The sequence below is a fragment of the Cetorhinus maximus genome, chromosome 30 (genome assembly GCF_964194155.1).
Source record: "Cetorhinus maximus chromosome 30, sCetMax3.hap1.1, whole genome shotgun sequence".
Lineage (NCBI taxonomy): Eukaryota > Metazoa > Chordata > Chondrichthyes > Lamniformes > Cetorhinidae > Cetorhinus > Cetorhinus maximus.
The window spans coordinates 12,017,795-12,040,011 of record NC_135908.1 but is presented as its reverse complement, the minus strand read 5'-3'; the positions used below and the strand labels follow the sequence as shown (position 1 = coordinate 12,040,011).

Genomic DNA, 22,217 nt, shown 5'->3' with positions numbered 1-22,217 from the left:
GGATCCCAAGAAAAGGAATTTGTGGAATGTCTACGAGATGGCTTTTTGGAGCAGCTTGTGGTGGAGCCCACTAGGGAACAGGCAATTCTAGATTTAGGGATGTGTAATGAGGCAGATTTGATAAGGGAGCTAAAGGTGAAGGAACCCTTAGGAGGAAGTGACCATAATATGATAGAATTTACCCTGCAATTTGAGAGGAAAAAGCTGGAATCAGATGTAACGGTATTACAGTTGAATAAAGGCAACTACAGAGGCATGAGGGAGGAGCTGGCCAGAATTGACTGGGAGATGAGCCTAGCAGGAAAGACAGTGGAACAGCAATGGCAGGAGTTTCTGGGAGTAATTTGGGAGACACAGCAAAAATTCATCCCTAGGAAGAAGAAGCATACTAAAGGGAGGACGAGGCAACCATGGCTGACAAGGGAAGTCAGGGACAGCATAAAAGCTAAAGAGAAAGCATACAATGCGGCGAAGAGCAGTGAGAAACCAGGGGAATGGGAAGCCTACAAAGACCAACAGAGGACAACTAAAAAAGAAATAAGGAGGGAGAAGATTAAATATGAGGGTAAACTAGCCAGTAATATAAAGAAAGATTGCAAGAGTTTTTTTAGATATATAAAGGGTAAGAGAGAGGCAAAAGTGGACATTGGGCCGCTGGAAAATGACGCTGGAGAAGTAGTAGTGGGGAACAAAGAAATGGCGGAGGAACTGAACAGGTACTTTGCATCAGTCTTCACAGTGGAAGACACGAGTGGCATCCCCAAAGTTCAAGAGAGTCGGGGGGCAGAGGTGAGTATGGTGGCCATTACCAAGAAGAAGGTGCTAGGAAAACTGAAAGGTCTGAAGGTGGATAAATCACCTGGACCAGGTGGATTACACCCCAGAGTTCTGAAGGAGATAGCTGAAGAGATAGTGGAGGCATTAGTGGCGATCTTTCAGGAATCATTGGAGTCAGGGAGGGTCCCAGAGGACTGGAAAATCACTAATGTAACCCCCCTGTTTAAGAAGGGAGTGAGGCAAAAGACGGGAAATTACAGGCCGATTAGCCTGACCTCGGTCGTTGATAAGATTTTAGAGTCCATTGTTAAGGATGAGATTTCAGAATACTTGGAAATGCATGGTAAAATCGGGCAAGGTCAGCATGGTTTCATCAAAGGGAGGTCATGCCTGACAAATCTGTTAGAATTCTTTGAGGAGGTAACGAGTAGGTTAGATAAAGGAGAGCCAATGGATGTTATCTACTTGGACTTCCAGAAGGCCTTTGACAAGGTGCCGCACAGGAGGCTGCTCAGTAAGATAAGAGCCCATGGTGTTAGAGGCAAGGTACTAGCATGGATAGAAGATTGGCTGTCTGGCAGGAGGCAGAGAGTGGGGATAAGGGGGTCCTTCTCAGGATGATGGCCGGTGACTAGTGGAGTTCCGCAGGGGTCAGTGTTGGGACCACAACTTTTCACTTTATACATTAATAATCTAGATGAAGGAACTGAGGGCATCCTGGCTAAGTTTGCAGATGATACAAAGATAGGTGGAGGGACAGGTAGTATTGAGGAGGTGGGGAGGCTGCAGAAGGATTTGGACAGGTTAAGAGAATGGGCAAAGAAGTGGCAGATGGAATACAATGTGGGGAAGTGTGAGGTCATGCACTTTGGTAGGAAGAATAGAGGCATAGACTATTTTCTAAATGGGGAGAGAATTCAGAAATCTGGAGTGCAAAGGGACTTGGGAGTCCTAGTCCAGGATTCTCTTAAGGTTAACTTGCAGGTTGAGTCGGTAGTTAGGAAGCCAAATGCAATGTTGGCATTTATTTCGAGAGGACTAGAATATAAAAGCAGGGATGTGCTGCTGAGGCTTTATAAGGCTCTGGTCAGACCACATTTAGAATATTGTGAGCAATTTTGGGCCCCGTATCTCAGGAAGGATGTGCTGGCCCTGGAGAGGGTCCAGAGGAGGTTCACGAGAATGATCCCAGGAATGAAAGGCTTAACATATGAGGAACATTTGAGGACTCTGGGTCTATACTCGATGGAGTTTAGAAGGATGAGGGGGGATCTGATTGAAACTTACAGAATACTGAAATAGAGTGGACGTGGGGAAAATGTTTCCATTAGTAGCAGAGACTAGGACCCGAGGGCACAGCTTCAGAGTAAAGGGAAGACCTTTTAGAACAGAGATGAGGAGAAACTTCTTTAGCCAGAGAGTGGTGAATCTATGGAATTCATTGCCACAGAAGGCTGTGGAGGCCAGGTCATTGAGTGTATTTAAGACCGAGATACATAGGTTCTTGATTGGTAAGGGGATCAAAGGTTACGGGGAGAATGGGGTTGAGAAACTTATCAGCCATGATTGAATGGCGGAGCAGACTCGATGGGCTGAATGGCCTAATTTCTGCTCCTATGCCTTATTGTACTGCTTCATCACTACTGGCCCATCTATTAAAACAATTTCCATTTCCAAAGTAACTTTCCTGTAATGAAACAGATCAGAGAGCTGTGAATACTGGATTAGGAGAAGTCAATGTAGTTTGATTAAAAGCACACAGTTAAAGATACAAGTTTTCAGGAGGCTCTTGAAAAAGATGTCGGCTGTAGGGCACAGAGGTTTAGGAAGAGAATTCAAAAGTGCATTGGCATAGTGACTGAGTGAAGGGTAACAAGAATAATCAAATGCAGAAAGGAATACATCTCTCCAGTGTTTCATCTGGTTAACAGTATGGAGACAAAGACAGATAAAAATGTGCACTCCCTGGTCTGTTCTTGACCGGATTTTGTTGTGCCTCGAAATAGGTACTCACTGATCAAGTGAACATGAATAACATAGACGAATTAAAGTATAAAGAGCATACCAGATGTCCTAGTTTCAAAAACAGCAATCAAACATGCATGATACAATGGAACCCTCGAGAGCTTCCATTAGCCAGCCTAATGTTTCATGCACCCTCCTGCCCCTGCGCAGCCTCCTCCCGTTTTGACGGTCCTGTCACATTAACTGGAGAGCGACCTCACTTGGTCAGAGGCACATACACAGCTGCGAATGTGTGTCACATCTGAGTTCACCTTCCACACCTCCCCAGTGACTAATCTGATGCAATAAACAAGCTCCTCCAGGTTCGGATATGTCTTTTGCTGCTCACCTTCCCCTTCTTTCCAAGTCATCATCTGGCAATTAAGCATAATGCTGGACAGGCTCCAGTAACCTTAACTTAAGCTGCACAAAGTTCCATTTTTGTTCAAGGTTCCTTTTTTTAACCTTTTCAAAACATTCAGCAACTAAATGCTGCTAATGTCTTTTTTTAAATTCACAAGCTCTTCTACTTTATACTTATATTGATATGCGCTTCTGTTTTGCTGGGAAAAAAAGCAGAAACTTAATCTCATTTTATTTATTTTTCATTTTCTATACGTGGGGTTCGAGAGATTGTGAGCAATATAAGGATGGGCTGTTCAATACACATGCTGTCCAATTTTGACAGAAGAAAATATTGACAGCACAATAAAAGGGAAATTTGAGTTGAATCAATGAAAGTAACTATTTCAAAATGAGAGTGCAAACTAGCCTATGTTGTGTGGGCATTTGTTACCTATTAGACTAATGATTTTTATTTTAAAATAATCTTAAATGCTTCAGAAAAGCAGCAAATAAAAAAGACGGCTGGAGGGAACAGCAAAAGTCAAGCATGTGTTAGACTGGATGAAAAGTAGTTCAGTGCGGAAAAAATATTAGGGCAAGCATTGGAAGCAAAGGTTTTAAAAAGAGTGATGCGCAGACAGAAAATCTGTTTGGGCTCATGTGCGGCAACACTTATGGAAATTATACTTCAGGTGACCACACTGGAGTAGCCCTCAACTAAGTCAGTGCTTCCGAAAATGATCTTCAAACAAAAGCTGCTGCCTCTGAAATGTGCATTTATAGCACATAAAAAACATAGGGGCAGGAGTAGGCCACGGAGTCAACTTCAACATTCAATCTGATCATGGCTGATTTTCTGCCTCAGCTCCCCTTTCTCACCCGCTCCCCATAGCCCTCGATTTCTTGAGATTCCGAAAAATCTTCCCATCTTCATCTTAAATATACTCAACGATGGAGCATCCACAACCCTCTGGGGTAGAGAATTGCAAAGGTCCACAACACTGAGCGAAGAAATTTCTCATCTCAATCCTAAATGGTCAACCCATTATCCTGAGACAGTGTTCCCACATCCCCACACAGCTCAAATAGTTATGCTACAAAAACTCAAGTACAAATATTATAACCCAACAAATTATGACCATGATCAATGCAAAATGAAAATTGAAAAATAAGAAATGCAAGAAGATTTTACAGGTTAAACATAATAGTTCACAATTTTACTGTGGGCTTACAAGGTGTTTCATGGGATCAGAAATTGCACAAATTACACCCGTCAACTCTTGCTGCATTTATATATAGTTCTGCGACACAAGTGTTCCTTCGTGAGTGCTGAACGCTGATCGAATTGAAGTTACATTTAGCTTTTTGTTTTCTGTTAATAAATTACCTAGAGTTTACAAAAGAAAATGTACAAAAAGTCACAAGATTAAAATGGAGTCAACAGAAGTCTAAAATCAATACTTTATGAAGTGCACCTTATTTGGTCAATCCTACTGCAAAAGTAGACTAATTATTGTGAATTCCATACATAGCTGATCTTTAATAATTGTCTATGCAGAAAAACACCAAATCTTATGCATTTTGTAATTCTCCTAGCCTTTGCCCTTATATTCAGCAGTTTGGAAGCAGTTTTTTTTTAAAACTGCAAATGCAGAAGAAAAGGAAAACTTTCTAAAGTGTGTTTAGCTTTACATCAACTTTGGATACATAACTGATACAGCTGCAAATTATTAGTCATTACTCACTTCAGCACAATATCTATTCAATTACAGGAATAAAACACGTACAACAAGTTGCTTTAATCAATATACATTTAAAATATGTCCACTTTCTGAGTCAGCTTGCTGACTCAGAAGCCGGAGTGACAGCTTTGCCAAGTCCTTGGCCAATTCGGTTGGTAATTTCCATTTTTATTCCAAGATGTCAAAATACATAATGGCTTCCAGGACCACACAAAGGCCTATTCCGGTTGTTTCTGAATTTTAAGAAAGCCCAGAATCAAAGATAAGCTCCCACGCCATGCCTCAGAATTAAACACAGCAATCATGGCCAAATCCCAGGTCTCAAAGTCCCAGGGTTCACAGTTTTTAAGACTGCAGAACTGGCATGGCACTCACAAAGTGCACAAAAACTTTACTGGAATGGCACTTTGTGATTTGGTGGCACTTCTTCTGACATACCCTCACTGCTGTGAGAGAATTTCATGTTGAATAAGAAGCACAAAACAAGAATTAGGAGCAGGGGTAGGCCATTCAGCCCCTTGAGCCTGCTCCACCATTTGATAAGATCATGGCTAATGTGATTGTGGCCTCAACTCCACACACCTCACTGCCCCCCCACATAACTCCATTGTCAAAGATCTGTCTAACTTAACCTTGAATACATTCGATGACTCAGGCTCCACTGCTCTCTGGGGAAGAGAATTCCACAGATGACCCTCTTGAGAAGAGAAAATTTGCACAGCTTGCAAACATAGAAATAAAAAGGCTGACCTAATATCTGAGGCCACTAATATAATGATGGGGTTTCATAGGTTAGATATTGAGAAGATGATGCCATTTATGGGAAGAGTCCAAAATTGGGGACTACAACTATAAGACACAGTCACTAAAAAAAAATCCAATAGTGAATTCAGAAGGATTATCTTTACCCAGAGGAATGTGAAACTCACTACCACAAGGAGCAGTTGAGATGAATAGTACAGGTGCGTTTAAAAGGAAAGCTAGATAGGAGAAAGGAATAGAAGAATATGCTAAGAGGATTAGAGTCTTATACAGAGCATGAACATCAGCATAGGCCTGTTGAGCCAAATGGCCCATTTCTATGCTGTAAATTCAATTTAAAGTGGATAATTGTTGATCAAGGAGAAAGAAGTGCAGAAAGCACAGATGGTTTTCGTATTAATCGTCAGCTACAACGGAAGGAGACTGCTGCAAGTGTAAAACTGAAGTGGCGAAGCCACAGGTAGTAAAAATATACTTGGAACGCACCTGCTAATTGAATTGAAGCGAGCAGATGGAATAAAATAGTTCTCAAGAAAAGAACAGCAACTTTGTAAAAGGAAAACATACCATCAAATGTTCAGGACGACCAATGGTGCTAACAAGCATTTGCACACACGTCTTGAGGCAAAGCACAACAATACTGACCTAGGGAAAAGATCAAGATCCACTAATCCTGATCATATCTTCACTGGCTACTATGACCACAAAGTTGGAGTTCAGGCTAATTTCTTTAGCACTTGTCTGCCAGCTGTGGCTCAGTTGGTAGCACTCTTGCCTCAAGAGTTAGAAAGTTGAGAGTTCAAGTCCCACTCAGGACTTGACAACATTGCAAAAACAAATTACCAGGTCATTATTATATTGCTGTCGCCACGTGCAAGTTGGCTGCCATGTTCCCTACATAGAACATCGACTACACTTACTTACTTTATTGGCGCGAAAGCACTTTCAGACGTCCATCGTCACGAAAGGTGCTATATAAATGCAAGTCTTTCTTTCAGATAATGATTGCACACAATACCGGGAGAAAATGGTTTTCCATTTATACGTCCTGTTCCCCACCTTGCCTTCCACAAGCATTGCAGGAAAAAAGGATTTTTTTTTTTAACCCAAGTCAATAAACAGATTAAACAAAATGGCAACTGATGACGAATAGCCACCAAAACCTTCCAGCTAGAACAAGAGGCTGATTCATGCTGAGAAAATTGAATAGTTCAATCTATTCGGAGTTGAAAGAACTTCAGGGCAAACCACATAACAAATCAACATAAATGTCCAAGAACGTAAGAAATAGCAGCTGCCGGCCCTTTGAGCCTGCTCTGTCATTCAACAAGATCATGACCTTAACTCCATCTTTCTGTATTATCCCATATCTCTTAGTTCCTTGGTGCCCCCCTCCTAAAAAAAAATTCTATCAATCTTTTTCTTGGATAAACTCAACAGATAAGCATCCTCAGCACTTTGGGGTAGAGAATTCCAAAGAAAAGGCAGATAGTTCTGGAGCCTTGGGTTGATATGGTTCTGGGCTAGTTTTTAAAAAAATTCATTTTAAAGGGATGTTGGCATCACTGGCTAGGCCATCATTTATTGCCCATCCCCAACTGCCTTTGAGAAGGTGGTGGTGAGCTGCCTTCTTGAACTGCTGCAGTCCCTGCGGTGTAGGTACACCCACAGTGCTGTTAGGGAGGGAGTTCCAGGATTTTGACCCAGCGACAGTGAAGTAACGGCAATGTATTTCCAAGTCAGGATGTTTTGAGGCTTGGAGGGGAACATACATGTGGCATCAATGTTGAATGATCTTATAAGAAAGTTGATGGTTAATTGTTGGCCATTCACCTATCAGACTCACCTGTGGCATTATGACATGCTACATGAGTTTATATTGTTTGGGAATAAACTGAGTCAGGAGACTCAGATCTTGCAGATAACAGATGGTTAACAACAGGGTACGGTCAGTATGTGTGTAATTAGACCCTGTCACATTGGATATAATTATAGGGCAGGTAGACAGGTTTTGCGACCTCTCAGGAGTCCAGAGCCTAGTGGTGAAGGTCAAGTCTGATCACCTTGAGTCTGCAGAAAATCAAGTCATATGAATGTTGGTCAGTTAATGAAATACTGAAGTTAGCTCTATTGCAATACTTCTGCAAGTCCAAATTAAAAACTGTTGCCGAATCACTCGTGCCCAAATCACACAGAAGTTATTCTTGTGGGGCAAACAAACTCTGCTGGAACATTAACTGCGGGATAGCATCCACTTACATGCGTCAACTGATTGCCACAGTATGCTGGTGAAAAATCGCAAGATTCACTCTGCCATGTGCATATGTTCAAACTTGGCAATGTTGGACACGCTACGTAACAGATGACCTGGCACTACCCTCCCATTCCACTTCTAAGTTGCCTAATGAGACCAGCTTCACAGGTTAAAAAGCAGCTTAGGATGACAGGAGAACAGTGCTTTCAGAATTCAGCCAACAACTTTCACAAATAAGGGCTTACATCTCTGCCACGACTTAACATTAAAATGTCACCACTGTGTCTCTTCCTTCCCCTCGTTCCTCGTGTGTCAGCCTCTAACTTTTCTGGTCCTGCAAATTTTAAAGTACAAAAGGAAAGGTTTCAAGCTCTATCCCAGTGAGGCTGCAATTATGCCGCGTATAGTCCAAGGGTGTAATTCACTGTGTTCTGTGTACACAATCAATAGCTTTCAAACTGATTAACTGCAATTTCCATTATACTAATTAGAGACATTACCAAGGCTAACCATTGCCACAGAAAGCTAGCCAATCCACAAGCACACGCTCTCTCGAGATCAATTCTGCAGTAAGCCAAAATATCAATAGTTTTACAATTGGTTTCTTTTGAGGGAAAAAAAGATTTTTGCTTGTAATATACTAAAATGACTGCAGTGAGCGAAACCACTCCCTGCTGGCAACAGTTCTGTGACAAAAAAAAAACCCAAAGGCACTTCAGCTCATAATAACAATCGAACCAAATTTATATATAGACAAAATCCTCACTAAGAGCAACACTCTCCTCTATCACACTGTTGACAAAACCCCAATTGTTACAAAGCAGTATATTCTTTGACTCATTGTGAGCAACACCATGGGTTTTCCAATCAAAAAAAAAACAGGGCAGCCATTGTAAGTAATAAGTACTATATTCTCAAAATGCTGGGCTGCATTAGAATTGCCATTTGAGCCACTTGTAGATATGGCAGCTCCAGTATTGACCGATACGAATTACACCAACAATAGGGTTTATTTTTCTCTTTCTAGAATCACAATATAAGCTCAGATGCTATCTGATCTTGCTTCAGCAAGAAATCTGTGCCAATAATAGCTTTATTTCTGGTTCGATTTCAAAGGGAACCAGGACGCTTCGGCCTGTGGTTTAGTTTTGGTATTCATAATATATATCACAACCAAGATTTCTTCCCTGTATTTCACCAGAAAGAAGCAAACTTGGTGACCTAGGAAAGTAAGAACATTTAGTCACCATTAGATCAACTTCACAGACCTATCTTTGCCCCAAATCACATATCGTCATTGACTTTAAAAAAAAAATCCACCAATCTCTGTTTTAAAATTAACAATTGATCAAGTATCAATTGCCATTTGCAGAAGTGTGTTCACAATATGTCATCCAATGCGGGAGGAATCGTTTCCCAATTTCACTTCTGAAAAGGTCTGGCTCCAATTATTAAACTATTCCCCGCAGTCTCTAAAATCAGCAGACTAGTTTCCCCCAATCTGCCTCATCTGTTCTTCTCAATATCCACAGAACTGCAATCAAATCACCCTGCTGACCCCACACCCCACTAACCCACCTAAATTCCAGGAACACAACCCTAGCTCGTTTGGTCTCTCCTTGTAGCTTCGCTCTCGCAGTCCATAAATCATTCTAGTTTATCTACGACGCACGCGCTTGGCCAATGCATCCTTCTTCAGGTGTGCTGCCCAAAATTCCCCTCAGTTCCTCCAGGTGACACCGAACCCGGACTTATTTGTACAGCTGAAGCATGACTTCTAGCCCCTTGGACTCTTAATGTTCCAACATTTCATGGACCTGAGAGATTATTTTATGGAATGCAATCCGAAAATGCTTACAGCTCAGGAGGAGGCCATTCAGTCCATTGCATCCATGCCAGCTCCCTGCAAGAGCAATTCATCTAGTGGCATTCCCTCACCATTTCCTCCATAGCCCTGAAAACGTTTCTACTTCAGGTAATGATCTAATTCTCTTTGAAAGCCACAAGTGAATCAACACCACATTCTAAGGCCGTGCACTCCAGGCCCTAATCACTCGCTGCGTAAAAGAGCTTTTCCTCATGTCTCTATGGCCTCTTTTACCAATCACCTTAAATCTGTGCCCTCTGGTTCCTGATCCTTCCACCAGTGGGAATAGTTTCTCCCTGTCTACTCTGTTCAGACCCTTCGTGATTTTGAACGCCTCCATCAAATCTTCTCGCAACCTTCTCTGCTCCAAGGAAAACAGTCCCAGTTTCTCCGATCTGTCTAGGTAACTGAAGTTCCTCATCTCTGGAACCATTCTCGTAAATCCTCTTTGCACCCTCTCTAATGCCTTCAGATCCTTCCTAAAGTGCAGTGCCCAAAACAGAACAATACTCCAGCTGAGGTTTATCAGCACTTTCTTGCTTTCATACTCTACGCCCCAATTTTAAAGTCCAGGATCCTAAGCGCATTTTTTTTTAAAAAAAACCTCTCTCTCTCAACCTGCGCTGCCACGTTCAATGATATGTGCAGATATTCCCCAGGTCCCTCTGCCCCTTTAGAATTGTACTCCTTATTTTACATCGCCTCCTCCCTATTCCTCCTACCAAAATAAATCATTTCACTCTTCTTTGCATTAAATTTCCCACTAGCCCAATCATTCCGCCATTTATGCCCTTTTGAAGTTGAACACTGTCCTCCTCGCATCTCACAATAATTCCAATTATTAAAAAATGGCAACAACTTGTCCATCAAGTTGCATCATGCTTCCAGTCCCAACGTCTTAACAATGAGGCAGAATGGGATACTTGTATTGTATGCATCGGCTAATAAAGGCGAGTGCAGGGAGGTTATGCTGGAACTGTATAAAATGGTTAGGCCACAACTGGAGCACTGCATGCAGTTCTGGTCACCCCGTTATAGGAAGGATGTGATTGCGCTGGAGAGGGTGTAGAGGAGGTTTACCAGGATGCTGCCTGCGCTGGAGGGCCTGAGCGATGAGGATAGATTGGATAGGCTGGGGTTGCTTTCTTGGAGCGGTAAAGGTTGAAGGGGACCTGATAGAGGTGTATAAGATAATGAGGGGCATAGATAGGATGGATAGGAAGGCACTTTTTCAATTAGTAGAGTGGTCAATAACCAGTGGGCATAGATTTAAGTTAAGAGGCAGAAGGCTAAGAGGGGAGCTGAGGAGAATTTTTTTCACCCAGAGGGTGGTGGGAGTCTGGAACTCACTGCCTGAAAGGATGGTTGAGTCAGAAACTCTCGTAACATTTGAGAAGTGTTTAGATATTCACTTGCATTATCATAGCCTCCAGGGATACGGGCCAAGCGCTGGAAAATGGGATGAGTGTAGTCAGATCTTTGTTGACCGGCGCAGACATGATGGGCAAAATGGCCTTTTTCTGTGCTGTAAACGTCTATGAGTCTAAGAGTGGCTGCAGAGAGGAAAGAAAAGGAAGCAAGTGCTGCACTCTGGACCCCACTATCTCGTGGGACATCCTGCCCCACGTGCCCAAAGATCTGCGGGTCAAGAATCGGCCTGTTCAGTCAGGCAAAGACCCATGGCAGAAACACGCGACCCCAAGTAGACATCATCCCCGAACTGAGGGACAGCCAATGATGACTTGCAATTTTATGTGCCTTTTCATGACATTTTAATTATCTCTGAACCTGGACCTCCATTATTCCCAGCTTTCCACCAGTTAGAAAGTATCCCGTTCTACTTCTCCGCAGGCCTCCAGAATTATATGGCTACTCTGCGACTAAGCAAGAGTTGCACAGTAACAGGCAACAACCCCACATTTTTCTCCCAGATGCCTGGCATGTACTTGGCATCAATTATTAGAGTCTGAGACTAAAGTTAAGCAGCATTAACTCTAATGTTACATATTAGTCCTCACTAGTGTCACCACAAAAATCACAATTCCAATATTCCCAATCAGCTAATAAATAATCCATTTCTAGCCACATATCAGCTTTCCTTTTGATCTGGTGGAAACTTTTATGGAAATAAGAAGATATTTTTGAAATTGTAGACTTTACAAACTGAATTCATCTGCCAAATCCTCAACAAAACCATTATACAAAAGCAAAACACTACAGAAGCTGGAAACACAGCACGTCAGGCAGCCTCTGCGGAGGGAGAAGTAGAGTGAACCTTGAAATTATAGAATCATAGAAAGTTTATGGCACAGGAAGAGGTCACTTGGCCCATCGTGTCTGTGCCGGCCAAAAAACAAGCCACCCAGCCTAATCCCACTTTCTAGCATTTGGTCCGTAGCCCTGCAGGTTACGATACTTCAGCTGAATATCCAGACACCTTTTAAATGAATTGAGGGTATCTGCCTCTACTACCCTTTCAGGCAGTGAGTTTCAGGCTCTTACAGCCCTCTGGGTGAAAACACTTTTTCCTAATCTCCCCTCTAATCCTTCTACCAATCACTTTAAATCTATGCCCCCTAGTTGACCTCTCTGCTGAAGTAAATAGACCCTCCCCATCCATTCTATCCAGGTCCCTCACAATTTTCTACATCTCAATCAAATCTCCCCTCAGCCTCCTCTGTTCCAAGAAGAATAACCCCAGCCTATCCAATCTTTCCTCATAGCTGCAATTTTCCAGTCCTGGTAACATCCTTGTAAACCTCCTCTGTATCCTCTCCAATATAATTACATCTTTTCTGCAATGAGGTGACCAGAACTGCACATGGTGCTCAAGCTGTGGCCTAACTAATGTTTTATATAATTCCAGCATAACCTCCCTGCTTATATTCTATGCCTCTGCTAATAAATGAAAGGATGCCATATACCTTTTTAAATCACCTTATCGACCAGTCCCCTCAGGGATCTGTGATCATTTACTCCAAGTCCCTCACTTCCTCTACACCTCTCAGCATCCTCCCATTAATCGTGTATTCTCTTACCTTGTTTAACCTTCCCAAATACATCACCTCACACTTCTCTGGGTTGAATTCCATTTGCCACTTCTCTGCCCACCTGACCAGTCCATTGATATCATCCTGTTGTTTACAGCAATCCTCCTCGCTACTGACCATGTGGCCAATTTTTGTGTCGTCTGCAAACGTCTTCATCATTCTCCCTAAGTCTATGTCCAAATCATTAACATATACTACAAAAAGCAGGGGACCTGGTACCGAGCCCGGTGGAACCCCAAAGGAAACAGCCTTCCAGTCACAAAAACACCCATCAGCAATTACCCTTTGTTTCCTGCCACTGACCCAATTTTGTATCCAGCCTGTTACATTCCCCTGTATCCCATGGGCTTTTTCTTAAACCAGTCTGCCAATGTGAAGTTCATCCCGTCTCTCTCTCACTCTTTATCCACAGAGGCTGCCCGATCTGCTGAGCGTTTCCAGCAATTTGGTTTTGTTTTTCAAAAAAAGAAAACCTCAAATGAATATTTTCAGATAGCTGGAGATTGACGTGACAGAGAACAGGGAGGAATGGATCACAAAACCGCAGTGCAAATCAATCAACTGGTTGAGATGACATAATGTAGCATGAAGGCAAAAGCTTCAATGTACATAAATATACATTATATAAATAAATTTACACTTGCACATACACATATTTCTGTATATATACACACCCACATATAAATACACATTTGTACTTAAGCATAAATAGACACATATATATTTATACATGCATAAAAACACACCCAGCTTCGAGCATCTCGATTTAGTTCCTGCAATATTAAACATGCAACATTGCATTATTCTCCAGGTGTAAACATGCATAAGGTGAAATGCATCAACCTTCCATGATTAAGGAGAATTTCCCCACTCCCAGTTGCTACCTGCTTCAGGCAGGGCTTTTCTGCTAAAATGCAGACATTTTCGCTTCAATCCCCTACCGCTTTGTGCCAATATAATTTGCACTTTTATTAATGCAAAGTTGCCCTCGCCGTGCATTGCAGCTGCCTTGCACTGGATGGTGCATCCCCCCTCTCCCCTGTGTCAATGCCTGCCCTCTGCACCCTCGCTGCTGCACAAACCCTCCCCCTCCCCCAGTTCCCCTGCTGCAATGTCGGCGGCCTGGCCTGGCCTAGCCGAGCGGGGCCTGTCCTTACCGTCCAGCTGCTGCTGTGTCTCTCTCTCAGGCCTGCGCGTGGAAATGGAACCTCTAATGTGTTTATTGCATTCTAGCCTCTTTATTTCCCCCCCACCCTCCTCCCACCCGTTACGCCACCCCGGTAAAGGGGGTTATATGACGGGGCGGCTGCTTTCCCAAAGATGCTTCCTTCACCTTCCTCCCAACGGCCGGCGGTTACCAACTCGCTCCCGGCCGCCAACTCTCGCGACAACTGGCTCGCCCCACCCACGCACCCCCCCTTCCCTCTCACCTCCCCGAGATTTCGCTCCTGTCACTCCAACCGGTCGCCAGCGGCAACGCCCCGCCCCCTGGTCCAGCTCGCCCCCAGCCCCCGTCGCTCAAACCGGTCGCCGGCGGCAGCGCCCCGCCCCCTCGCCCAGCTCGCCCCCAGCCCCTGTCGCTCAAACCGGTCGCCGGCGGCAGCGCCCCGCCCCCTCGCCCAGCTCGTCCCCAGCCCCTGTCGCTCAAACCGGTCGCCGGCGGTAACGCCCCGCCCCGCCCCCTCCGTCATCTCGCCCCAGCACCAGCCCCTGTCGCTCAAACCGGTTGCCAGCGGCAACGCCCCGCCCCCTCCCTTCAGGCAAATCCTCTTCTATAGAAATTCCGATGGAGTATTGCTGATAAAAGATCTGTTGTCGAAGCTTGCTGTCTTGCAGTGATCAGGCCAATTCACAAGAATACCAAATATAAACAACAATTTATACTTCATGAGAAGAGAGTGCTGACTGGTTGGCAAGTGGACTCTGATTGGTAGAGGCTTTCCAGCAATAGGGATACCCTGGGTCATCTTCAACTGTGTCCTAGAGGGGGTACAATCAATATAAAAATAATAAAAAATAAAGCACAAAGCTTTATTACTTAAATAATAAGTATTTAACCGTCTACCACCACCCAGCCAAGTGCCAAAACCAACAGCTTTCAATGATATTGTGCTCTCCACGTTGGTGTTAGACACCACACCACCTTAGGAGATTTTTGGATGGTCAGAGGCAGGGCATTTTTTAAGGACCAACCTTAAAGGAGGAGAATGAGGCAGATAGGTTTAGGGAGAGAATTCTAGAGCTTATGGATTTGATAGACAATATGAAGTTGGTAGGAAAGCAAGTTGTGAGGAGGTTACAAAGACTCTGATAGGGATACGGATAGGTTAAATGAGTGGGAAAAGAGTTGGCAGATGGGGTATAATGTGTGGAAAATGTGAGGTTGTTCACTTTGGCAGGAAGAATAGAAATGCCGAGTATGTTTAAATGGATAGAGACGACAGAATGCTATGGTACAGAAGGATCTGGGTGTCCTTATACATGAATCACAAAAAGCTAGCATGTGGGTACAGCAAGTAATTAGGAAGGCAGATGGAATGTAGGCCTTTATTGCAAGGGGGATGGAGTATAAAAGTAGGGAGCCTTGCTATAACCATATAGGGCATTGGTGAGACCACACGTAGTGTATTGTATACATTATGGCCACCTAGTTTAAGAAGGGATATACTGGAATTGGAAGCTGTTCAGAGAAGGTTCACTAAGGGTTGTGCGAAAGGTTGAGCAGGTTGGGCCTATACTCATTGGAGTTTAGAAGAATGAGAGGTAATCTTATTGAAACATATAAGATTCTGAGGGGGCTTGACAGGGTAGATGCTGGGAGGATGTTTCCTCTCCTGGGGGAATCTAGACTAGGGGGCACAGTTTAAAAATAAGGGCTGTCCCATTTAAGACAGAGATGAGGAGGAATTTCTTTTCTCAGAGGGTCTTTAGTATTTGGAATTCTCATCCCCAGAGAGCAGGGGAGGCTGGGTCATTGAATACATTCAAGGCTGAGTTTGACAGACTCTTAATTGACAAGGAAGTCAAAGGTTATGGGGATAGGCAGGGAGTGGCGCGAAGGCCACAATCAGATCAGCCATGCTCTCATTGAATGGCTGAGCAGGTTCGAGGGGACAAATGGACTACTCCTGCTCCTCTTTCTTATGATCTAATGAGTTCTCCCTTGTATTCTGGCCAATACTCACCTCCCAATAAACATCACAAAACAGATTTTCTGCACATTATCACATTTCCTTTTGTGGGAGCTTGCTGTGTGCAAATCAGCTGCTGCGTTACTACATTACAAGGGTGACTACACTTGAAAAGTACTTAATTGGCTGCAAAGTGTTTTGGCACATCATATGGTTGTGAATGGCATAATATAAATAAGTCCTTCATTTTCTTTTTACTTTATTTTGGCAAAGTACCACAACGATGGGTTCATCTGGTTATGTTGCTGGGCTAATAATTCAGAGGCCTGAGTTAATCACTGAGAACTTGAGTTCAAATCTCATCACTGGCAGCTTGAGAATCAAAGCACCATAATAGAGTAGGGATTCATTTAAGGGGAAACGTGGTAAGTAAATGAGTGATCCGAGGAATGAAAAATAATGGCACTAGGATTAGAATGGAGGAGGCTTGTGAGGATCATAAACCAGGTATGGGCCAAATGGCCTGATTCTGTGCTGTAAGTACTATATTGGTGGAATTTTACGGCAGCAGGATTTTACTTTCCCATTGAAGCCATTGACGTTTAGAATGGCTCGCCGCAATTTATAGCCCCATCCCTGCTGCAACGGGGCCATAAGGTCCTGGCCTATGTAACTCCATAGGAATATGGGAACAGGAGTGGGCCATTTAGCTCTTTCAAGTCTTTTCAATCATTCGGTTTGATCATAACTGATATTTATATTAACCCCATCCACCTGCCTTGATTTCACAACACTTATTACCATTGCATAACACATATCTACAAGATGCACTGCAGGAACTCACCAAGCCTCCTTAGGTAGCATCTTCCAAACCCACGACTGCTACCATCTAGAAAGACAAGGGCAGCAGACAAAAGGGAACACCACCACTTGGCAGTTCCTGCCCAAGCCACTCGCCATCCGGACTTGGAAATATATCGCCGTTCCTTCACTGTCGGTGGGTCAGAATCCTGGAGCTTCCTCCCTAACAGCACTGTGGGTGTACCTACACTTGCTGCAGGGGTTCAAGAAAGCGGATCACCACCACCTTCTCAAGGGCAATTAGGGTTGGGCAATAAATGCTGGCCCAGCCAGCAACACCCACATCACAACAATGAATAAAAAAAGAACCGTTGCATAGCAAATATCTCAGTTTCAAAATTTTCAGTTAACAATGCAACCCCACCACCCCCCTCCCAGCCTCAGCAGCTCTTTGGGGGGAAGAGACAAATCGTGACTGCTTCCTAATTTCATAAAGAACCCGAGCAGCTATTAAGTTTAAAATCTAGAAATAAAAAGCTGGTATCAGCAAAAGTGACCATGAAACTGTAGGATTGTGAGAAAACTGGTTCGCTGATGCCCTTTAGTGAAGGAAGCTTGATCTTGTCTTTACTCGATCTGAAATGTGACTCCAGTCCCACACCAGTGAGATCAGCTCTTAGCTACCCTTTGAAGGGGCCCCGCAAGCTTCTCAGTTGTACCAAACTACCACAGTGAGTAACATCTGCCTATTGCAGAGCTGTCTCTGGACAAATTTCTGCACCCCTTTTACTAAATTCTCCATCCAGCTGTACTTATTGAATTTTTGGGGTCTATGCCCATTTCCTTTAATCTCTTTCTCTCTCTCTCCTGCTAAGGAATAAAGGTGAGCAGAGGGAAAAAAAATGACAGAAAAACTCAAACTTCTCATGTGTGTAAAGCCTAACGCTGTATCAGAATTTATATTGATAGAGTTAGTTCAGTATCAGAATTTATATTGCTGTAGTAACAAACTAATATCACAAGGTGGCAGGGACAAGCCATAATTGAGCTCAATTGATTCTCCAGTTTATATTGACCAAAGTTTCTACGCTCTTCTGAAAGTGCTGAAGCTCAGTTTCCCTGTAGTTGAGCCTGTTCAAGTCCTAAATCAATGACATAAAAATATAAGAAAGGGCTGGTTAGCTAGCATCTGGTTCTGGATAACACTAACATTATCGGTTCAAGTTGTGCTCCAGCTGAGGGAGACTTGGGTCCTGCCTCCTTGCCCTGTCCGTGAGTGAAAGACAATGTCAAATCACCACTAACAAAAATAAAACTCCCAAGGAAACAGCTCAGTATGAAGCATCAGCAGATGACAAGCCAAGGACCTGGTTTACATATCTCACAGCAATGCAGAGATGACACTCGTTTCTAAGTGTGCAAGAGCTGCCTTTACAGAATTTTATACAAAATGCCTATTCCCATCCTTCCAGCTCAGCTTCTAGTAGCTTCTCTGTAATCTGTTTAGTTTGCTCTGAGTCAACACCCAGGTTTAACCAATCAAGCGCAATGAGCATAGATTAGTTCCCAGATCCACATAATCAAACACAGAACAATTGAACACGACAGTCTGTGCACACATGACATGACAAGGACATAAGATGCAGGAATAGGAAGGCCATTCAGCCCATCAAGGTTGCTCCACCATTCACACACAGCTCTTTCCACCTGGAACCACATAAGTTTACAAGCACAGAATGAGGCCATTCAGCCCATCATTTATCTATTGGCTGCTTGCGAGAACAATCCAAAACTAATCCCACTGTCCTGCTCTCTCCACAATGCTTTGTACCTTTCACTGCTTCAAATATTCAGCCTTTCAAAGAAACAATGGCCTCTACCTCAACTACTCCTTGTGGCACAGCATTCGCTGCTGTAACAACTCTCCCCATAAAAACAATCTTCTAATTGCTCTCCTCTCGCTAAGTGGTAATTTTAATTCCATGACCCCTTGCCACTGTTTTCGCCAACCAGTGAAAGTGTACAGCGATCTACAACATCTTACAGTTTTGTAAACAGACCAAAACCCTGTTTTTCATGACCACCAGATGTTTTATGTGCTTTACAGACAATGAAGTACTTTTTAAAGTGTAGTCACTGTTGTAATGTAGGAAACACGGCAGCCAATTTATACTCAACAAACCCCCACAAATAGCATTGTGACAATGACCAGATAACTTGTCTCCTTGATGTTGATTGAGCAATAAATATTGGTCAGGACACTGGGGATAGCTCCTCTACTCTTCTTCGAAATAATGTCATGAGGCTCTTTCCATCTACGTGAGGGGGAATTGGTTTAATGTCTCCTCCAAAACACAGCACCTCTGACTCCACAGCACTCTATCAGTACTGCACTGGAGTTTCAGCCTTGATTTTTGTGCTCAAGTTCTGGAGGAGGATTGAACCCACACCTTCTGCCTCAGAGGTAAGAGTGCTACCTGCTGATCCAGAAATGCAATACCTTTAATATAGTGAAATATCCCAAGGCACTTTATCAGAGAGCAATCAGGCACAAAGTGATATCAAGCCAAAGGAGGATAGATGATCTCAAACTTGAGCTTTGAATTTCATAAAGGTGGAAAGAGAGTTCTGCAGGGCTGGGGAGTGAATTTAGAGCGTAAGGCACGGCTGTCAATGCAACGATGAAGGAAATTGGAGTTGTACAGAAGTCCAGAATTGCAGAGATCTCGGAGGTTAAAAGGTCTTCAGGCAGTTACAGAGATAGGCAGGGGCGAGACCATTGATTGGTTTGAAAACAAGGACAAGAATATTGAAAACAAAACATTGCTGGACCAGGAGCTAATGCAAGTCAGCGAGCACAGGAGTGATGGATGAATGGGACTTGGTATGAGGTAAAATACAGGCAAGTTTATGAATGGGAGGTCGGGAAGGAGAGCAGTGGACTAATAAAATCAGGGGCATCAAAAGCATGGATGAGGGTTTCAGCAGCAGATAGGCTGAGACAAAAATCACAGAATCACAGAATCACACAGTGCAGAAGAGGCCCTTTGGCCCATCGAGTCTGCACTGACACGTGAGAAACACCTGACCTACCTACCTAATCCCATTTACCAGCACTTGGCCCCTAGCCTTGAATGTTATGACGTGCCAAGTGCTCATCCAGGTACTTTTTAAAGGATGTGAGGCAACCCGCCTCCACCACCCTCCCAGGCAGCGCATTCCAGACCGCCTGGAATGGAAGTGGACATCATAGGGTATGGCATCTGAAACTCAGATAGGATGCCAAGGTTGTAAACAGACTCAGGCTTAGCCTGAAACAGTGGCTAGAGAGCGGGGTGGAATTGACGGCGAGGGAATGGAGTTTGAATATTTCTGAAAAGAGAGACATGTGGCGGGACATTTTGATTTTGCACTCGCCAGGACAAACACAAGGATTCCAAATTTCAAACGATCACAACAATTTAAATTGCAGGGGAAAAGGGCGCTGATTGGTTGGCAAGTTAACTCTGATTGGCCAAGATGTTGCCATGAAGAAAGCAACGGGGAACTATAGGCTCCCCAAGCTCCCGGATAGTTCAAAAAAGGCTCAAGGCTTTTATATAAAATACCTATTCCTATCCTTTCAGTGCAGCTTCTTCTGTGCAGCCGGTTTACTTTGCTATGAATCAACACCCAGGCTTAACCAATCAAGCGAATGACCATAGGTCAGTTAACAGACCCACTTATTCAAATGCATAGCAAGTGAACCAGCGAACATGACAGACCTACCTTTGTGTAGTGCATACATGACATGACAAGGACATGAGATGCAGGAGTAGGAGTGGGCCATTCAGCCAATCAAGCCTGCTCCACCATTTACACACACAACTTTCCACCTGGAACCACATAAGCCTACAAGCACAGAATGAAGGATTTATGTTTGCAGAGAACAGATCCCTGCATAAATGAGCCAAGTAATGTGCACAACTGATTATCTTAACTTGGTGTTAGTGTAGCTATTAGCACGCTCAGGATTTCTCAGCATGCTGCCCAATCGTGGAATCACATCTAACAGTAGATGTTTTGTTTTGGCAATGCCTTGGCCAGTCAGAGTCGACTTGCCAACCAATCAGCACCTTTTCCTCCAGTAGTAAAAAATGTTGCGATCGTTTGAAATTTGGCATTCTTGCATTTGTCCCGACGGGTGGAAGATGAAAAGCTTCGGCAACAGGTCTCCCTTTTCAGCAAGATTCAAGTTCTGTACTACAAAGCGACTGTTTGGAATGGAGTTTGTGATGACAGCCATCGGCAAAGGCTTTGGTCTTCCCAATGTTTAATTGGACGGGATGTCAGGCAAAATCAGGAGCAAGAATATTAACTGACATTTCCCCTCCCTAGCCCATTGCTGCCAAAACCAATTCTCGAAGCGCCTGCTTAGACCAGTTAACCCAACATAGACTTTGCTTAAACCAGTTAACCCAACGTGGACTTTGGATGAAACCCAACACATTCCGGTCCTGTACTGCTCAGACCATCAAGGGAAACCGCTATTCCCTGTTGTGACATTTTAGCCTGAACCCCGCTTCGCAACATTGAAAAGCAACGTGTCAGAAATGGTGTGTGGAGCATATAAAGGTGTAAAGCTAGCAGAAGACAGTTTCCTTTCTGTAGACCAGGAGTGCAAAGGACATGCCTCCATCTGCAAGGTTGAAGGCAAAGTGCATGTGGCTAAAGTAGGCAACAGTTGCAGGGAGTGAGGGGAGGGAGGATGGGAGGGAGGGAAAGCTCCAATCTGCACTGACCTGTCACTCAGTGGAGCAGGAGTGATCTCTTTGCTACAAGTTTGCATGAGTACAGGTATTACACAGTTAGTGATGTGTATCTGATAGAGTCATACAAACTTTACAAAGTGCTACAGGCTCTGCCTTAGAGGCGAACAGGTGATTTAGGTTTCATTACTTTTCAAAGAAGCTATGGGATGGGGATGCCAGGCAAGAGGTTTGGTGGATTGCTAAAACCAAAAAAAGGCGCTGAATGTATTTGGCTAACGAAGTAATTAAGTGATTATGATACAAAATTATATGGAAAAGAAAGGTGTGAAGGAGGACATGAGGTTAGGATGGTGAGTGGCTTGGTAGGGAACTTTCAGGTGGTGGTGTTCCCATGTGTCTGCTGCCCTTGTCCTTCTAGATGGTAGAGGAAAGATATAGACAGGTCCAGTGATTATTTTTTTATTCATTCATGGGATGTGCCATGAATGGCTAGGCCAACATTTATTGCCCTTCCCTAATTGCCCTTTAGAAGGTGGTGGTGAGCTGCCTTCTTGAACTGCTGCAGTCCATGTGGTGTAGGTACACCCATAGTGCTGTTAGGAAAGGAGTTCCAAGATTTTGTACCAGCAACAGCAAAGGAACAGCGATATATTTCCAAGTCAGGATGGTGAACAGAGCCAGGCTCTGTTTGGCTCTATTTGGCTCTTTTTGGCTCTGTTTGGCTCTGCCTGGC

General features: G+C 43.7%; 1 protein-coding gene and 1 long non-coding RNA gene across 4 annotated transcripts in view; one reads left to right on the top strand and one right to left on the bottom strand.

Moving 5' to 3' along the window:
- LOC144670074 (secretory carrier-associated membrane protein 5-like) overlaps positions 1-14,160 on the bottom strand; it is a 60,519-nt gene extending 46,359 nt beyond the window's left edge. Inside the window, exons 1-2 of one of the 3 annotated variants that reach the window (XM_078532468.1) lie at positions 13,959-14,160; positions 8,130-8,218 (exon numbers count right to left, since the gene is read on the bottom strand). The gene's annotated coding sequence lies outside the window, so the exon portion shown is untranslated. The remainder of the gene's footprint in view (positions 1-8,129; positions 8,219-13,958) is intronic. The other 2 variants (XM_078532467.1, XM_078532469.1) reach the window with 2 other exon arrangements.
- LOC144670076 (uncharacterized) overlaps positions 1-22,217 on the top strand; it is a 149,313-nt gene that overhangs the window by 47,474 nt on the left and 79,622 nt on the right. The window lies entirely within an intron of this gene.